Consider the following 20,302-nt stretch of genomic DNA (forward strand, 5'->3'; position numbering starts at 1 on the left):
TTGAACAAAAACTGGCAAAAGGATTTACATTATTTCAACTTTTATAGCATGGAACCAAAGGAGTAGTTCTTCTATAATGCATGAAAAAATGATTTTTAATCATAATAAAATGATTATTAATCAGAAAAAGCACAGTTATTGTATCTTGATATATAATGAAAATTAAAATCTTTCTGTGTTGGAATAACTTTTTTTTTTTAATGTTTCAGAAAGGTAAAATGTACTGCATTAGGTAAAATGTACCGCTTTGAAATCCTATTCTGATACTACTGAAGTCAAAGAGAAATATGAAAGTTTTATAAAAGATTATGTAACACAAAAGTGCCCATAAAATCAAGTATTTAAGATATATTGGAACACCAGTAAATTAAAGAAGACATGCAAATTTTCCTTTTTCATGGGTTACACTGGCATGCCTGTAGCTACAGAATGATGTCAAAAGAAATATAAATCAATTTCCCTGTAATCCCTTATATTAAAATAATGCAGTTGGATAGGATATATTCATAATTATTTTGCCTTTTGTTATTCTAATAGTAGTTGTGAATGCATTTTTGAGATATATATTAATATATATTCCAGGGTAAAAGAAATTTACAACATGTTGTTATGGTTTATCAAGCTTTATTTTACGAGTACTTTCAAGGCACAATATTCTTTGATTTCTAAAGCTAGAGGGACAGACCTACATGCTGAAAATAGGTTTGCTGCAGAGAATACTTTTTTTTTTTAGTAATGAGAAAATTATTGAATTTGTATCCCCATCTGTTCTTTATTTTGGGAGCTAATTCTGTTCTCTCTGTTAGTGCCTGTGAAAGACAAAGGTATTGGTATCTATGTCCTATTTGGCAATAAAGAATAATAAGACCAACAGAACCATGGAATCAAATTTCTAGAACATCATGGTTTAAAATCACTTTGACAGTTTGAAGTCGACTTGGATACAAAACACTTTTATAACAGATATATGTGCAGTTTTACAAATTACATGACATCACTGTCCTGTGGGTAGATGGCATAGTCCAGGAAGAAGGTTGGATAGGTCAATGCAGTGGTCACAGTTGTGCAACGCACAATCTGCATACCAGGCCATGGGGTCTCCTGGATGTCGCTTCAGTACTCTCTTCTGCAGCACCATCAGTCCTGCATTGGGTCCTCTCTTACACATCCCTGGAGGCAAGAGACTTCTTTTATCAAAAGCCATCCGTCCAAACAGTGCCATGCACAGCAGCTACTCACCTTGTCTTCCCAAGCGCCTCTACCCTCGTGTATCTACTGAGGTGCCTTGTCTCAATGTGTTTCCCCAAGTAACTCTCCTAAAGTGCCGTTCCTCAGTGTGTCTCCTGTGCCTCATGGCTGCCAATCTTTTCTAAGTACACATGGAGTGGAGCACTGAATGCACCCTGTTTTGGCTGCAGTTTGGGGCTGCAGTGGGGTGTTACAACGATGTCAGAGCCAACTGGACCCTCAGGGCCTCTTCCACCCAGGGTACCTTATAGCTCCCAGCTACCCCAACCTGCCACTTAGTCCTGATACAGGGATCTCTAGCATCTGATCTTCTTTTCTTTTTTTAACTTTCCTCCTTGCTTTTTCAGAGCTTACTCTCATATGTTGCTGCTAAGATCCAAAACCTTGTTAATGGTCAATCTCTTTCAATAGTTTCTAGTATATGTGGAATGCATACTTTTCCCTCCCAGTATGCAATTTTCTGTTTTTATTGACATGTAAACTGATCTGGTACTGATCTGAAAGGGAAGGATTGTGGTTTTATTTCTTTCCAAACACATAACCTGTCTTCAGAGGTCTAAATTTTCTCTTTCTGAAGTAGCCTAAAGAAGTGCTTTAAAACAATGTCTCAGGGAGCCAGAGCTATAGCCAGGACAGGAGGTTGTAGACTGTAAAGGTGTTTAGTAGCATTAACCATTTTGCAAATACATTGGGTGGAATATCATGGCCTTTTTTCAGGATTAAGATTGACCTGGACACACATAGTGCTAAATTACATTTTTGAATTTTATAAGAAGTACATGAGATTGATTTTGTATGTATATAGCTTATGAATAAGATGGTATAAAAAAAAAAAAAAGGAAAAGAATAAAAGTTGTTACGATTTGATTGCAACATGATGTAATTAATATATATATATTTGGCATAAGGGGTCTATCAATGCAAATAATCTCCATGTTTACGCATTTCTTGCTTATAATTTTATGAACAACAAACTCAAAGCAAATGAACGTAAAACTAGGAGAACAGTATACATATTTTTCAAAAGTCATTTCTTGGACGTATGGACCACGAGAAGCATGAGAAGCATAAAAGTCCTTGACTCAATGTAAGCATTGGTCAGCAACAGCTAAAACATCAGTGTGTTTTTGACATCATTTTCATCAAAAATCCAAGACATCATATGAGAATCTATGAAGAAAATTAACTCTATCCCAGCCAAAATCATGACAAATATAGTGTTTTCTTAGCATTAAATGCCTTCTTCCATAGAGGTTATATACAAAGTCAGTTAAATTGCGAATGAGCTTTCTGTAAATGTCACAAACTTAACGAGACTGTTATTGTCAGATTCAGTGTAACGTGGTGCAAACAGTCTATCTGTTAAAGAACTGTATTGCTCCATGTGAAGTAGTTTTTCAATTCTTGTCTTTCTGTTTCCTGTCTTTCTGATGCAGAAAAGGCTTAACACTCATGAGAATGTGGACTTTCCTTCATCTTTGTGTAAAACTCTTATTTATATCACGAGGATTTAAGCTGTGGATTGAAGATGTTAATTTTATATATCCAAAAGCTCATCAACCCTAAAGAAAAGAGATTTGACAAATCCTCCCTACAGAATGACTGTGACATTCTAGTTCTGAGGTTTTATTCTAAATGAAAAAGTCAGGAAGACATCTAATTTTTAATTAGTTCTCCCCTTTTGGGAGATCATCTGATTTTACTGGCAGAATTAGCAAGTGAAATCACTTAAGAGCTGCCATGTAAATGTCCCCTACCCCTAGGGCCTCAGTATATTAAATGAATACAGTGCTAACCTGAAAACATTATTATTGATTTTAAATTAGAAGCGTTCTGAAGTTTGGAGGAAATCATTAAATTGAAATAATTATTTTGATTTTTTCTTGATCACTGCTAACGGAAATTAGACATGTAAATCTTTTTATGCAATGCAGTTTCTGTCCTCTCTCACCATTCTACTAATTATAATAAATCATTTAAAATCATCCTAGACATACTCTATAGTGCTTTCTGACAAACAAGATAAGCAACTTGCAGGATGTATCAAAACAGAGAACAAACAAGGCTGTAAGAATTTTCCTTCTTGATTTTTATCTTATAACTTCTTTTGATCACTTATACATAGTATGGTATTTTATTGCAATAATTTAGAAAAAAATCTGAGATTATGTGGTTAATTTTTCAAGTACCATTTAACTTCTAAAATTCAGCCATATTTCTGTGGCAATTTGTGACACTTAATTTGATTATAAATAAAGTTTCCATTGAGTCAGTTGAGCATCTTATTTACCACAAAATTGTGACACTGGAGTCATCCCACATTTGATCTTTTTGATTTATAATGCCTATCCAAGTCGTGAATGTTCTCTGGAACCACACAGGCAGTTACCACATACTTAAATGTCAGCCCTACGGAAGTCCTTCAATACAGGCCCCAATCTTGACCAGTTGTACAGAACTGTCCTTCTTACTACCTATCCTTTTACTACTTGAAAGCAAACAATGCCTAGAGTTAAGCATTCTGTTGTATCTTTGAGTTTTTGAGTTTTGAGTATCTACGTTATTCAGTCCCCATGTTACATGCTTTATAATGCTTATACAAAATCCTCACTTAACAAGAATTAAGCATTTCCAGTTAAATATTGACTGAGAAGTAGCTAGTGTGAAAAATCAGCAGCAATATCATGCAATTTTTATATGTGTGTGTATATATATATGCCTATAGATTTGTATATAGCAAGGCTTAGGAAGAACACATTATACAATAATGAAAAATATATTTGGCATAATAAGAAAAAATAGCTTTCCTAACTCCTTTTCACCTTTTACTGAAAAGAAAAAGATGGCATGTGATATCTTAAAATAATTACACATTTTTACATTTTCAAACATAAATTCCTAGAAGTTCTTAACAAATCCACTCAAAATCAATGGGGACTACAACTTTTAAAATCAGACAAGTGGTATACAAATCTATTTCAATAATGGAGAAAGTTATATTTAAATGTAATTTAAAGAAGCCTGAAAAGGTAAATAACATCAGACTAAATATATATCTATTGCTTATTATTTTTATTATCATAAAAGATCATAGAAGACATGCATCAATTCTTCAAGAAACTCTGCAGTCATTGGAAGAACAGGAAACTTTCACCAAGAAGAAACTCAAATTTTTTACTGGCTCAGAGATGTATTCCTTTCTTAGTCACTGTTGATATTTAAAATAATGCATAGGAGTAACAAGGTTACAACAATGATAATGAAATGGAAATAAAATAACATGCATTTTAACTTAATATAACTATCAAAATTACACTGAAAGAAAACAAAACAGGTTCAGTTAGAAACTGCATCACTTCTTAGCCAGCATAACTGGATATAGTCCTGCCAAATTTAGGACAACTACCAATTTGCATTGCAATACTTTTTAGCCTTCTATTATTAATATAGCATTGTTAATGTCATTAATATTAATGAAAAAACACTTGGGGCTATTCTATCAAGACAACTTTTTTTTTTTTTGATTATTTTCAGTAATAATTGCATCTGCTCTCAATGATCAAAATCAACACTTGTCAGATGAAAAACATTATATCTAGAAATGGAAATTTCCTTTTAAGAACAGTCAAGAAGGATGTGAAAATTCATTAAGAGTTGAAAGATTTCTGTTAAACAAAAGCAGAATACTTGAAAAATGCTTATAAATCAGACTAACTAAATGAAGCCTGGAAAAATATATTAGTCAGACAGAAAGGGATCCAATTCTATAGTACTCTTGATCGTGCAGTCATTTGCAGCTGCAGAATATGGATGTAATTCATCTTTCTGATATTTCTAAGAACATAAATATGTATGTATACTCAAGAACAAAGTCATTGGAATCTGTGATTTATAACTTCTGGACTTACTTTCTATTATTTCTTTCTATTGCTGGAAAAAAAAATAAATAGTACAAAAGCAGTTGCGTTATTGAGTTACCAGAGAATTTTGATCTGCAAATAAGCACAAAATTGTGTAATATTTGTATGGCCTGCAATAAGTCTATATTTTCTGCATATTTCTCTGACAACATAGTCCCTGTTGCTGGTTCTGTCAGATTCTTCCATCTGGTTCTATCAGATTTGGAGCTTAAAGAAACCATTTTTACAACTACTTTGCCAATAAGTTTTTCTGAATAATATCATGGGAAAAGACATAAAGAAATTGTATCTATTATATGTCTGGTATATATTCCATTTATGTATGTATGTATTGGAGGAGTTGTGGACTTGGATGAGGGTGGAAAGGCCTTGCAGAGAGATCTGGACAGATTGGAGAGCTGGGCGATCACCAACCACATGAAGTTTAACAAAAGCAAGTGCCGGGTCCTGCACCTGGGATGGGGCAACCCTGGCTATATGTACAGACTGGGTGACAAGACGCCAGAGGGCAGCCCCGCAGAGAGGGATCTGGGGGTTGTGGTTGACAGCAAGTTGAATATGAGCCAGCAGTGTGCCGTGGCAGCCAAGAGGGCCAACCGTATCCTGGGATGCATCAAGCATGGCATTGCTAGTCGGTCGAGGGAAGTGATTGTCCCACTCTACTCTGCGCTGGTGCGGCCTCACCTCGAGTACTGTGTGCAGTTCTGGGCACCACAGTACAAAAAGGACATTAAACTGTTGGAGAGTGTTCAGAGTAGGGCGACGAAAATGGCGAAGGGTCTAGAGGGGAAGTCATATGAGGAGCGGCTGAGGTCACTGGGCATGTTCAACCTGGAGAAGAGGAGGCTGAGGGGGGACCTCATTGCAGTCTACAACTTCCTCACGAGGGGGAGTGGAAAGGCAGGTGACCTATTCTTTGTAAACACCAGTGAGAGGACCCACAGGAACGGTGTTAGGCTGAGGCAGGGGAAGTTTAGGCTGGACATCAGGAAGAGGTTCTTCACCGAGAGGGTGGTCGCACACTGGAACAGGCTCCCCAGTGAAGTAGTCACTGCACCAAGCCTGTCTGAATTTAAGAAGCGATTGGACTGTGCTCTTAGTCACATGGTTTGAATTTTTGGGTAGACCTGTGTGGAGCCAGGAGTTGGACTTGATGATCCTTATGGGTCCCTTCCAACTCAGGATAATCTATGATTCTATGATTCTATGTATCTGTTATATATTCCACCATTGGCAGTCAAAATCTGCTTGATTTATTGGCCAGTCAATATGGCCTTATACAGAGATGAGCAATGTCATGAAGTCATGATTTTCCTTTTCACTTTTTTTTTTTCATTTAAAACTTGGCCTTTATTTTCTGTGAGTTCTCTACAAGAGTTGTATCATATGTCCCTAGAAATGTACGCAGAGTGACCACGAAATGGTTCAGTTCTCTATTCTTGGCGAAGTCAGGAAGGGGACCAGTAAAACCGCTGTCTTGGACTTCCGGAGGGCTGACTTTGAGCTGTTCAGGACACTGGCTCGCAGAGTCCCTTGGGAGGTGGTTCTGAAGGGCAGAGGAGTCCAGGAAGGCTGGGCACTCTTCAAGAAGGAAATCTTAATGGCTCAGGAGCGGTCTGTCCCCACGTGCCCAAAGACGAGCTGGCGCGGAAGAAGACAGGCCTGGCTGAACAGAGAGTTGTGGCTCAAGCTTAGGAGAAAAAAAAAGGTTTATAATCTTTGGAAAAGAGGGCGGGCTACTCAAGAGGACTATAAGGATGTTACGAGGCTGTGCAGGGACAAAATTAGAAAGGCCAAAGCTCATCTGGAGCTCAATCTGCCTACTGCCGTTAAAGATAACAAAAAATGTTTTTACAAATACATCAACACAAAAAGGAGGACTAAGGAGAATCTCCATCCTTTACTGGATGCGGGGGGAAACTTAGTTACAAAAGATGAGGAAAAGGCTGAGGTACTCAATGCCTTCTTTGCCTCAGTCTTTAGTGGCAAGACTCTGGATACCCGGTACCCTGAGCTGGTGGAAGGAGATGGGGAACAGGATGTGGCCCTCACTATCCACAGGGAAATGGTTGGCGACCTGCTACAGCACTTGGATGTACGCAAGTCGATGGGGCCGGATGGGATCCACTCGAGGGTACTGAGAGAACTGGCGGAGGAGCTGGCCAAGCCGCTCTCCATCATTTATTGGCAGTCCTGGCTATCAGGGGAGGTCCCAGTCGACTGGCGGCTAGCAAATGTGACGCCCGTCTACAAGAAGGGCCGGAGGGTAGACCCGGGGAACTACAGGCCTGTTAGTTTGACCTCAGTGCCAGGGAAGCTCATGGAGCAGATTATCTTGAATGTCATCACGCGGCATTTGAAGGGCAACCAGGCGATCAGGCCCAGTCAGCATGGGTTTATGAAAGGTAGGTCCCGCTTGACGAACCTGATCTCCTTCCATGACAAAGTGACGCACTTGGTGGTTGAGGGGAAGGCTGTGGATGTGATCTACCTTGATTTCAGTAAGGCTTTTGACACCGTTTCCCACAACATTCTCCTCAAGTAACTGGCTGCTCATGGCTTGGACAGACGTACGCTTCGTTGGGTTAAAAACTGGCTGGATAGCCGGGCCCAAAGAGTTGTGGTGAATGGAGTCAAATCCAGTTGGAGGCCGGTCCCTAGTGGAGTCCCCTAGGGCTCAGTACTGGGGCCAGTCCTCTTTAATATCTTTATCAATGATCTGGATGAGGGGATCGAGTGCACCCTCAGTAAGTTTGCAGATGACACCAAGTTAGGTGCGTGTGTTGTTCTGCTCGAGGGAAGGCAGGCTCTGCAGGAGGATCTTGATAAGCTGGACTGATGGGCTGAGGTCAACTGTATGAAGTTCAACAAGGCCAAGTGCCGGGTCCTGCACCTGGGGCACAACAACCCCAAGCAGAGCTACAGGCTGGGAGATGAGTGGCTGGAAAGCTGCCTGGCCGAGAAGGACCTGGGAGTATTGGTTGATACTTGGCTGAATATGAGCCAGCAGTGTGCTCAGGTGGCCAAGAAGGCCAACAGCATCCTGGCTTGTATAAGAAGCAGTGTGGCCAGCAGGTCTAGGGAGGTGACTGTCCCCCTGTACTCGGCTCTGGTGAGGCCGCACCTCGAGTACTGTGTTCAGTTTTGGGCCCCTCGCTACAAGAAGGACATCGAGGTGCTCGAGCAAGTCCAGAGAAGGGCAATGAAGCTGGTGAGGGGTCTGGAGAACAAGTCTTATGAGGAGCGGCTGAGGGAGCTGGGATTGTTTAGCCTGGAGAAGAGGAGGCTCAGGGGAGACCTCATCGCTCTCTACAGGTACCTTAAAGGAGGCTGTAGCGAGGTAGGGGTTGGTCTATTCTCCCACGTGCCTGGTGACAGGACAAGGGGGAATGGGCTCAAGTTGCGCCAGGGGAGGTTTAGGTTGGATATTAGGAAGAACTTTACTGAAAGAGTTGTTAAGCATTGGAATGGGCTGCCCAGGGAAGTGGTTGAGTCACCATCCCTGGAGGTCTTTAAAAGACGTTTAGATGTTGAGCTTAGTGATACGGTTTAGTGGAGGACTTGTTAGTGTTAGGACAGAGGTTGGACTAGATGATCTTGAGGTCTCTTCCAACCTAGACGATTCTGTGATTTTGATTCTGTGAATAAGGAAGCATGACCTTAAGGTAAGGGGACGTTTATCTATAAAAGGTAAAGTTTTAGGTTTGTTTGTTTGTTTGTTTGTTTGTTTGTTTTAATCTCCAGGCTGTAGGAACTCATCAAGGTACAATCAAAGAACAGAAGGTGTTTTAAACATTTGAAATGGACTGTCAGTATGTTAGAGTATGTTCTCCGCCTTGATACTCACTGGTTCCTTTCCTCTTTTGGGTTACAGATTTTCATTCAGTTATGTCAGGTTCCAGAAGAATTATGTTTTATGTGACTATGTTGAAGAATAGAAATTACTATAAGCAGGTCTATCATAATCATTTAACTACAGACTATCAACATGATAAAAACTGTGCAGTGGATCTTGCTATTTAAGTAGTTACAAATCTTGTGATTCACAAGTACTGTGAGTAAATCATCTAAACTCACTAAGTGCCTCTTTAGCTCTGAATTTCTGTAGGAGAGCTTTGATGTGAGCACCTGAGAATCTATTGGTAGATAAGCATGTGCGCATACCTTATAAAAACCTTATAAGGTTAAAAGGACTTTATTATAAAGACCTTATAAAAAGCCTAAAGACCTTATAAAAATTATAGTTGCAGTGTTATTTCTGAGGCACTGGAAAAAACTGTGATTTTTTTTTCTATTATTACTATTATTTTTTTGTTATTTTACAGCCAGAGAACTTATCCAGGCTGTCAAAGACTTTAATCTAATGCACATCTTACATTAGCAGTGTAAATTAAGCACCTTGCCCTTCCTAAGAAGATGCCTTAGACATTACATTAAGAGATGCTGAGTTGGAGCAGATGAATTAATTCTTCCTTTTGGAGTGGTGCTGTTATACAATAAAGAAAAACAGTACTGTGTCGGGGAAATACCTGACACAGCATTTGAAAGACATGAATTTAGTCCCTCTTAAAAAAAAAAAAAAGTGGAATTTAATCTTATTTTTTTCCATCTCTTTCAGCATTTCAACTACTACTCTAGTGGTTTAATTATGTGATACTCTACTGTTAATATTTTTGGAGACATTGATTATTATTTATGAGGGGCCAATATGGTGATAAAGTTTGCTTCTTGCCATTTGAGATTTCTACATATCAAATCAGAAGTTGTGGGTATAATCAATCACTGGATTCAGTCTGCGTCATCAAGGTTCGAGACCTTATGCAAACAGATCAGAATGAGACTCCCTAGAAGCATGCACATTGTCAAAGTACAGTGATACTAGTGATTTTTAAAGTCAAACAGGGATGGGCTTTATATATTTCTGTCACCATTACGTGACAAACCCAAATTTTAGGCTTTCACAAAACCATATTTCCCAAGTCCAAATTCGGACTCCAACATTATCTACTGGGTGTTGTCTGTATTTACATTTCAGCGGTAGAGTTTCTTTCAAGATAAGTAAATCTTTTACTCATGCAGTTTTTATTATTTTGGAAAGGCCTCTGTGTAAAGAGGCCTTTTTTTCCAGCCTGTACGCATGGACCTGTATATCATCTTGGAGTACTTAAATCCGTAGGTCAACGAGACATCTAACAGTGCTCAGTGTAGATAATTTTAACAGTGGATTTAGAGAAACATAATTAAACTGCATTCAGTATCATAAAATGTGAATGGGTGAGAATATAACAAGAGTCATACCTCTGCCATCATGCACAGAAAATATATCTACTTAATTAAAATAATTTAACTATAATCTGATGTGGACATTCATTTATCAAGGATTAATTATGATATACAAATGCTGTTTATAGTTACAAGTACACTATTAAGCACAACACAGTATAAAATGAATGTATGACATTTGTGCAACCAGTAGTGCCACCAAAAACATAGCAGTTGTCAGTCTTAATAGTCTTATGATAAACTATCCCTGCACTGTAATTGTATGAGCAAGATACTGAGCGAGCATCATTATCTGAGCTCCTGTTTTCTTTGAATCCCTTGTAATTTGGGAGTCCTATCATTTATGAATTCTGCACTGTTTTACTGAATGTGAATTACTGTAGGGATAGTGGGTTGAGATATTCTCTAGTAATATTGCAATAGAGCAGTGATTTATGCTAGGTATTAATTTTGTCATGTTTCATATTGTATCTTCTTATGTATAGTTCTTAGCAAGAATAACTAGCCCAATACTCCTTGGGTAATGAGTTAAGTTCAACAAGTGAACTTACAGTGCCCTTAGAAGTAAAGCATTCACATTTACCTCTCACTCATGTCATAGGTTAATAACTTAAGAAGTTAGTAACTTCCATCTAGTACAAGTAATCAATGTTATTCTATTTCTTTGGTTGGGATGAACATAAAAGTCATCTTAGAAACAGATATCAGTAGCATCCAAATTAAGCAAATGAACAAACAAACAAACAAACAAAACACACAACTTTTCAGTAACTGAGAAAGAAGTAAATTCATAAGAATTAAAATACCACCTAACAAGGAACTAAAAGCTTACATATGTGTAAAAGATAGCTCTAATTATTTTCATAACTTAAATAAAGTCCGGAGACATAATCCAAAGCCTCTTCTATATCTTAAATGAACTTCATATTACACTCCCACCCCAATTGGAATAAATAATGATTAAAAATAGTATCTCATTCCTGTAGTACTGATTTATTCTCAACAATACTAAAACTTCAAGAATCTTAAATCTATCAGGGTTGTGAATACACCTTGATGGCTCTGATTTTGCACCAAGGTGCACTAGATAAAATAAGTGTTGCCTTGGAATGCTTATGTTATTACTATTTAGACACAGCTAAAGAAATTAGCAGTCCATTCAGATTTTAAGTCACAAATATGGCAACTAAACTGCAAACTCTATTTTTTTTCACTCAGTAAAAAAAAAAAAAAAAAAAAAAAAAAAAAGTTCAATTTAGCTACAAAGTGTGAAGAATTCCTGGGAGAAGTCGAAGACAAACAGGAAAGTAACAGTTCTGAAATATGCAACCATATTGCGTATTTCATATGCAATGTGAAATACTGGCATCCAAGAGGGAGCCAAGCACAGTTTTGAGCATAGAGCATAGTTCTATATCTTTTCCTTGTTCTCTGCTACAGGCCAAAATTATATTTTATAAAACTCTCTATTCAAAGTTACAGACTCCAATCTTCTTACTATATGCTAAATATTTTCAAAGTACTTAACTTTATATACTTGAATCTTCAACTCATGCAAGAAATCAGTTCTTAGAGCAGAATTCTTTCTGCAAAGGGCTCTGTAAAGGTTTTTCCTGAAAGTGAAGTGATTGTAGGAAAAGCTGTGGCATACATAAATAAACAAGAAGAAATCACAGGATTCAGAAGAATAGTTATCAAAAGCATGTGATATTTTTTTCTAAAATGGTATTAAAACCTGGACTACATAGGAGTAAACGTGACTAATCTTTGAAGATATTTTCAGGAGTACGCAGAGAACTACATCTTAAGAGACTATAAAGGACAGATTTAATAGATATATTGTCTTAATAAGATCTTGCTCCAGTAACTTATTCGTGCTTCCCTTTTATATCTTGCTCTTCAAATTGCCTCTTCATTTCACAATAGCATGGAGGATAGGTCATATGAAAAAAAAAATAATAGAAAAAGTAAATTTAAATCTGCAAAGAGGGGAGAGAATCTTCATCTGTCCTAATAAAACTGCCGTGTGAAAGGGAAGCAAAACTCTTGTTGTGCTCTGTATCTTAAGGAGACGGGCTATTAATCATGAGTGGAGAGAACAGCCTCCCTGGAGATCAGTATTGTCTAAAGAGTAATCACACTGAACAGATACTTCTTACTATTCACTAATTATTGGCTCATCATTCAATAATCCAGTCTTTGTCAATCTCAAATAAGTAACTTTGTTTAGGAAGCTAATACTGTAACAAAATGACTGGGATTTCAGTCTACAACAAGTGCATCTGAAAACTAGACTTAAAAATGAGGTACTGCAATAATATGCACAGTGTCTAAATTCCTTCCTGGATCTAATCCCATATTAATTTCAGACAACACTTATGCTGTTTGTTTATATATATATTATTGGACTATATTAATCTTGCCGGAAATGTGCTTATTATAGCAATACATTGTTAATTGTACTTCTTATTGTTTCAAAATGAGTTATTCATAAACAAAGTATATCCAAAGCAATTATGTCAAGAATTTTTGAAACTACAATAGAAGAGATTTTGCATTTACCATAATTGCACTGATTTATTTCATGAAATTGGATTGACGTATTTTTGAGTAGACAGCTTTAATTGCTTCTCTGAAACAAACAAACAAAAAGAATTCCTAGTCTACATTTACTTTCCCAAAGAGCCTGGCAAAAAAAAAAAAAGAAAAAGAGAGCCCTAATAAACATGACTTATAAGGATGAGTGCATAAAAGAGGATTTGTGCGAATTCTGATTTCTTCTTTGGACTACATAATTCTGGATGTTATCTTTGGTGGTCACAATGAGAAATGTATGACAGAAAAATATTTTAATTATATCTTATTGATTTAAAATTTTATACAGGCAGAGTAATTATTCAGGTTGTTCAAGTAAGAATGAACAAAAAATATTATTTTTAGAACTGGGTACATTTTTTATGATTCTGGATCTTCTTATTAAATGCCAGGCTAACATATTGCAAACCATTTTTCTCTGTTTTTAATTAAAAAGAAATCCTAGGAAAGTCTTCTGAAAGCTTCTGGTTAAAAATTTTTGTATGTTTAAGCATATTCTCTAAATTTAATTAAAATAACAGGGAGGAAAAGCATTCCATAAATCTTCATCAGTAAGCTCACGACCAACTCTAAGAAAAGACATGCATTTTGTGAAAAGGTTCCTTCTTTCCCCAAAGTCTTTTAACACGTACTCTTCTTCCACTTTCTTCTATTGCTTTGCCAGGGTGTATCATTTCTAAAAGTTCATGAAGACCAAAAAGAATGTTTAAAACAACAGAAGGAACAAAACCATTGTCAAATGCCAGATCTAGTGTTTATTGTTTTGGTTTTGTGTGTGTGTGTGTCTGTGTCTGTGTTGACTTTTTCCTTAACTCCTCTCCATCTTATTGTTTATATTGCCATTTGTGTAGCACCACTGGTTTTCAGACTTACAGGGCTTTTACTGAATTTCACTTCGCCAAAAGTAGTCCACACATGTACTCTACAGGGCACATTACCAAGTTCAATTGTTATCCCTACAGCAGGGAGACTACCATTTCAATATGACTTGGTAGTTTAATGATGTTAGTCTGTGCTTCAATAAGCTATGCTGGACATTAACTTGCTTGAAATTTAAAATAAGTTTGACTTATTTGGTTACGTATTGTTTCTAGTATCTGTGTGAATCTGAACATATAGGTAAAGGAATACTGATAAGTGAACTTAGTGATTGATGTGCCATTCAAATTCCAAGCACATAAAGGACTAAGACATTACATTTCTGTCTGTCTATGCTTAGTTCTGTTCTGAGAGCTAATATGACACTTCAGAATTTGAGTTGTGTAAATACACAAATAGAATGCCCAGGCAAGTAATAACATTGAAAAGAAGTTGGATACACTATACCAAGAATAAGCTAAAATAGTACTTTTTTTTTTTTTTTTTTTTTTTTTTTTTAACAAATAGGCAATACCTAATGAAATGCCTCCAATTTCAAAAACAGACAGCTGTCTTTAGGTACCTTACGCAGCTGTGACTTGAGCCGCTGTCATCTGTTAGATCTCTCTGAATGCTGATGCAACTGAATGGTGCCCAAAAATACCATTGACCCTAATGTAAAATTTAGTATTTAGCTTTCAAAACCACATATAAAAGCCAACTGCATGCAATTTTAAGTGTGGAGTTAATTCCCACCTTCTGCAACACCATGCCTACTTTGTTCTATGTTCATTCTTCTGGCCATGACACTATCCTGAAGGATCTATCTTAACATCCAAAACCCATTTGGAAAGAAGACAGTGCACAGGAACTAGAGAGCATAGTCTGTGCATATGCTCTCTACATGAGCAGCAAGCCTAAAAACTGCTCACAGTTAAAGCACATTCACAGGAGGATCAAGTTCAGGGCAATGTATGTAGAGAAAATCAAATTCACTGATCTGTTACTTCCACAGATTTTTTAAAAACAAATATTTTTTTTTTTGCAGTTTAATGCAAAGATTACAATACTTGAATTAGCAACTATGTTTCAGCCATGTTTTATTTCATAAATAAATGAAAAAAACAAACAACAACAACAACAACAAAACCCACCATAGTGTATAGTTAAAACAGAGATATTCATTTTAAGTTCTCAAGGTAAAACTCCAGCAATTGGTGGTAATTTTCTGTACAGTTAAATTTTGGTGGTAATTTTCCGTATAGTTTTCTGTATAGTAAAGGAGAGCGCAAAAGGAATAATCAATACTTCAGAAACTGGAATTAACTTTGAGTGCACTTTTAAATTAAATTAAAATCAAAGTTTCCTCTTAATTACACCTTAACAGTGAAATCAGTTCTGTCTGTAGTGTTCATAGCTATAGACTTTCTTTTTATTTAGCTACAGTATCTCATTCTCCTACTTACGGCAAATCTTAACACAAAATACAAATACAATGGATTGCAAAATTATCGGGGACAGCTTTGTAATCTTTTTTTTTTTAACTTAAAGATTTTAAAGTATACTTTTACAGAATGGATATATTTTAGTGAGATTACAAGGTCACACTTCATAAAGAAACAAACAACAAGCAAAGCATGACAGATTATAGTGCCAATGTATTAGATATGGTAACAATATACAAGTAAAATTTTTATTTAGGGTCGGAGTATTTAAGAAAAGGAATCAAAACCACAGTGATATCTGTGAGGTCTTATCTGAGACCTGAGGTCTTATACTTATCTGAGGTCCCTCAATATCATATATTACCGGTGGTGTTTCTGGAAAAGTTTGCTGACTACAGATATGGCAGAAAGAAGTGCACAGAAGTGATGGGCGCTTAATCTCTGTTTCTTTTATAGTGCTTTTATCATTGACATTTTGGTCCTTCTGGTTACCTGTGTTAAAAGTATTATAAGTGTGCATACTTAAAATAAGTTTTGATGGGCATGAAGGTTGGCTTTAAATAGCTGCAAAGTTACATAAAACATGGAGTCTTAGGACTGCAAGACAATGTTGAGGCTGCTGGCTAGACCCTGCCCTGAGATTAAGTTAATTGAGTATGACATGACATGACATGACATGAGAAATTGCTGGATTTGACAGGTAACAGTGTGAGAAGATGACATAAATTAGAGACAGCACCAAGAGGCATGGCAGGTATGTACAGGTGGTTAAGGGAGAGTTATCTGAGAATGCCACAGGTAATTGGAAGTATTGGGAACCTTTGGGATGGTCGGTAGTACACAAACCAGCAGTGGCTAGGCAGACATGTCAATAATAACCTACAAGGCTGAGGTTACGTTGGTAATGGTAGCAGAAATATCCAATTTGGATGAGGATAAAACTGGGACCAACAGGGAAAAAAAAAAAAAAAAAAAGTAATTAAAGGCTGCTGGGATGAGCTAGGTCTGAGAAAGGGAGACAAAAGGTAGCATAAAGGAAGGTCAAGATAAAGAAAAAAAAGCAGTATAAAGTATGCTAATCTTGAGACCAGTGCTGCCTGGGGATACCTGCTGGGAAGTCCTGCACTTGATCACTGTAGCCTAAATCAGGACCATAGACAAAGCCTGTCACGCTGAGCATAACACAGGACTCAACCCTAGAGGCAGGATGGCTTGGGCAGAGTTCTCTCTGTGTCTTATAGGAACATACCTGGACAGGTAAATCAGTGGTATCTCCAGGATAGGTCTTGCTTCTGACAGCATCTGCACCTGCCCCTCATTGCTAACAAGATTAACATTTTGAAACAAACCTTGCCATGCAATTAATGCAAGTCAGATTTCAGTTTTTTAGCAACTTATGTAATTCTTTATAAGGAAAAGACACTCACTGGAAAAGTGATATGAAAGTTTATTGATCCAGAGAGGTCAAATTAAGACCTTTCTCATATTATTCATGAAACTATTCATGAAATTCTTTTTTTTTTTTTTTTTGATGGAGTCTCTATGATCTACATGTAGAACATTCAATATGTAATGCTTACTTTGAAAAAACACAAATAAACCACAAAAAAATGTAATTTATTGAGCTGAGAGTCAAATGCTTCACCAGTTGTAGAATCTATTGCTTCAAGAATGATAAATAATTATTACCTTCATCTTTACCATGAAGTAAACTTGAGAGCATAAAAATGTTCTGCATACCTGTTCTACCTCTGTCTGTGTATAAATCATATACTTTGTCTACATGCTTATGTACAGAAATGCTTATATCATAACTACCTGTCCTGGTTTTGGCTGGGATGAAGTTAATTTTCTTCATAGTAGCTGGTATGGTGCCTTGTTTTGGATTTAGGATGAGAATAATGCTGACAACACACTGATATTTGTTGCAGAGTACTGCTTACAGACTTTTCAGCTCCTCACACTGCCCTGCCGGTAAGGAGGCTGGGGTTGCCCAAGGAGCTGGGAGGGGACAGAACCAGGACAGCTGGCCCAGACTGACCAAAGGGACATCCCATACCACATGGTGTCATGCTGATCAATAAAACTGGGGTGGCTGGCTGGGGTGGGGGTGGGGTTGCACTGCTCAGGGGCAGGCTGGGCATCTGTCAGTGGGTGGTGAGCAATTGCATTGTGCTTTTCTTGCTTTGTATATTTGTTTATTATTATTTTCCCTTCCTTTTCTGTCCTATTAGACTGTCTTTATCTCAACCCACCAGCTTCTACATTTTTTTCCCCCCAATTCTCTCCCCTATCCTGCTGAGAGGCTGTTGGTGCTTAGCTACCTGCCAGGTTAAACCACAACACAGCCTATTCATCTCATTTTCCTTAGAATTCTACACTTGTTTCAAAAGAAGACATTAAATTTATGGGGTAATATATGATTAATGCAAACAAGGAAGAACACAAACTTTCAGAAAGAAGTAACAGAATTCTACCCAAATAATTGAAATAAAATGAAAGTTCCCATCCTAGTTTCTTACAGGTCTATCCTCCTCTTTTAATATTACAAAGTTCAATGAAGAATTTGTTCCTCTAGGCCTTTAGCATATTCAATAATGAAAAAAATAATTGAAAATATGGAATATGGAATATTTCGAATTTCATATAGTACAGTACAGAGGATAAAACAGGATACTGTGTGATCAAATTACAGCAAAATGCTTAATTATTGTAAGAAATAAAAAAGGAAGAAACAACATGAAGGCAGATTAAAAGAAAAAAAATCACTTAGGATACATAAATTCCTTATAAATTTACTAAGAAAAAAAAAAAAAAGACCTGGATTTACATGTAAATTGCTATGTTTTTCAACATATTCCATCAAATTTTGGGTTCTGCATTTTTGTTCTTATCAGCAGAAATATCCTAAATAATTTATGTTCAAACAAATGTTCAAACAAACATAACCATCATAAATTCCACTGCCATTTGTTGGGCTTTCAGTTCCAAAACTCTTCCATGAAGATGCCTAATTAACTCACATATGTCTTGATCAGTGTTAGCTCAAACAGATGACACTTTCAGGCAGGTCCTTTTCTTCTGAGTTGTTATTTTATATTCCTACTTTATTTAGGTTTTCCAGGTATCAGAACTCTCACTGTTGTGGGTGGGAGTATTTATTTTCAAATATGTGATACATTTATATATATTGTAAATTCAATTAAGATACTAAAATCAACATTAAAAATTAAATATTGAACCTGGATAACTAAGACACGTTGTTGTACTGAGGCTTGTAATTTTATACTTTTTTTGGGGGGGGAGGGGGGTGTCTTATCAATTGGTTTGAAATGGAAAACCCATGCTATTTATGGGAATAAAAATGAATGCCATTTTGGGGTGTTTTCCAAGAGATTTTTATTGCCAAATGTTAATGAATACTAATTTATATTTAATTAGGACAGTATTTCACATAAATTCCAATTAACTGGAATACATTTTTTCCATTACCAAGAGATAAGTGATCTACAACAAAGTTTAAATTATATCTGAAATTCATATTTGATTTTAATGCACATTTTACTAAGTATTAAGAGGTATATGAGCCAGTTTATTCAAGAGTGACATACTGCCTATTTAACAAAGATATTTAATTTATGATTAATTGTTATGTGCTTTATGTGTTTAGGAAACTAGTACCAAAATTCTCTGGTAGTCTCTTGGGAATGTGAGTGGGTAGCTATCTTTAAAGACACTAATATAAATCTTCACAAATCAAAAATCAAAAATCTACATTCAATCAAAAAATCAAAAATCTACATTTATTGTTGAGTAGTTAAATTCCAATTTTGTTTTGGGAAACAAGTTATTTCTCTCCAAATTTAGAAATTATACCAATGTTAAGAAATCAAGCTTTCAGAAATCACTGAAGACAGATTTCATGTAAATATACATGAAAAAAACATGAAGAAATCTCATGTTAGCATTATCTTTGAAAGCATGAAGAGAATAGATGATCTTCCAGAAGATTAGAAAAGAGCAAACATACTCATTTTTTAAAAGGGAGGGAAAATGCCACAGTTATCTAACTCCAGTTGAGGAAAAATATCTTGATAAAATAAAAAGGTGTTTACTGTCAGCCAAGAAATCATGCTGTAACAACAAAACTTCCTTCAACAGGATACCACATTTCATGAGTATGGTTGAAATAATGGCTGTTTCAGATCGTACCTAGTACTATTCTACATACTATTAAATGAGCTAGAAATTTATAGTGAAGGAAAAAAACAAACAAACAAAAAACTGTTGCAAGGTGAGTGTATAAATAGTTGGAAAACTGTACTCAGCTGTTATTATAATGAATCAAGAATAAATGCTGAGCACTGTGTTTATTTTTACTTCAATACTGTTCAATATATTTACCATTTTAGACCAGACCAGACCAGACCAGACCAGACCAGACCAGAATAGAATAGAATAGAATAGAATAGTTCAATTGGAAGGGACCTTCAAAGATCATCTAGTTTAACTGCACAGAAAGTAAAGGTACACCATTCAATTTGCAGATCACTTCAGATTATTCTAGGCTTTGGAGACTACATTAAAATTCAAATGATCTTGAGAATATGAAGTTGTTTATCTTCAAAAAACAAAAACAAAACCAAACCAAAACATAACAAAAAAGCTGACAGTAATGCCCTTGTAGCTTTAAAGATTATTAAATGAAAGATTGTTTAACCTCCATTTAAAAACTGCAGCCTCAATGTCAAACAGAATATGCAAAACTTTGTGGCAAATAAGACAATTATTCAAAAGGTTACCAAACAAAATGATTCTATCAATTAGAACTTTCTTCAGTTCAAAGGCCTTTCCTCTCATCAGAAACAGCAAAATTCCTTTTCCGTAGGTTTCTTCCTACTGAAGTTCAAGCAAGTCTATATAGAGAGAGATAGATATAGATGTAACTCCTAT

The 20,302-nt window shown here is 36.3% G+C and overlaps 1 long non-coding RNA gene across 1 annotated transcript in view; it reads right to left on the reverse strand.

Annotated features, from left to right (window-relative positions):
- Positions 1-546: 546 nt before the first annotated feature.
- LOC121061592 overlaps positions 547-20,302 on the reverse strand; it is a 29,682-nt gene continuing 9,926 nt past the window's right edge. Inside the window, exon 3 of the long non-coding RNA XR_005815174.1 lies at positions 547-1,170. This is a non-coding gene — a long non-coding RNA (uncharacterized LOC121061592). The remainder of the gene's footprint in view (positions 1,171-20,302) is intronic.

Source organism: Cygnus olor, chromosome 1 (assembly GCF_009769625.2).
Source record: "Cygnus olor isolate bCygOlo1 chromosome 1, bCygOlo1.pri.v2, whole genome shotgun sequence".
Taxonomy (NCBI): Eukaryota; Metazoa; Chordata; class Aves; order Anseriformes; family Anatidae; genus Cygnus; species Cygnus olor.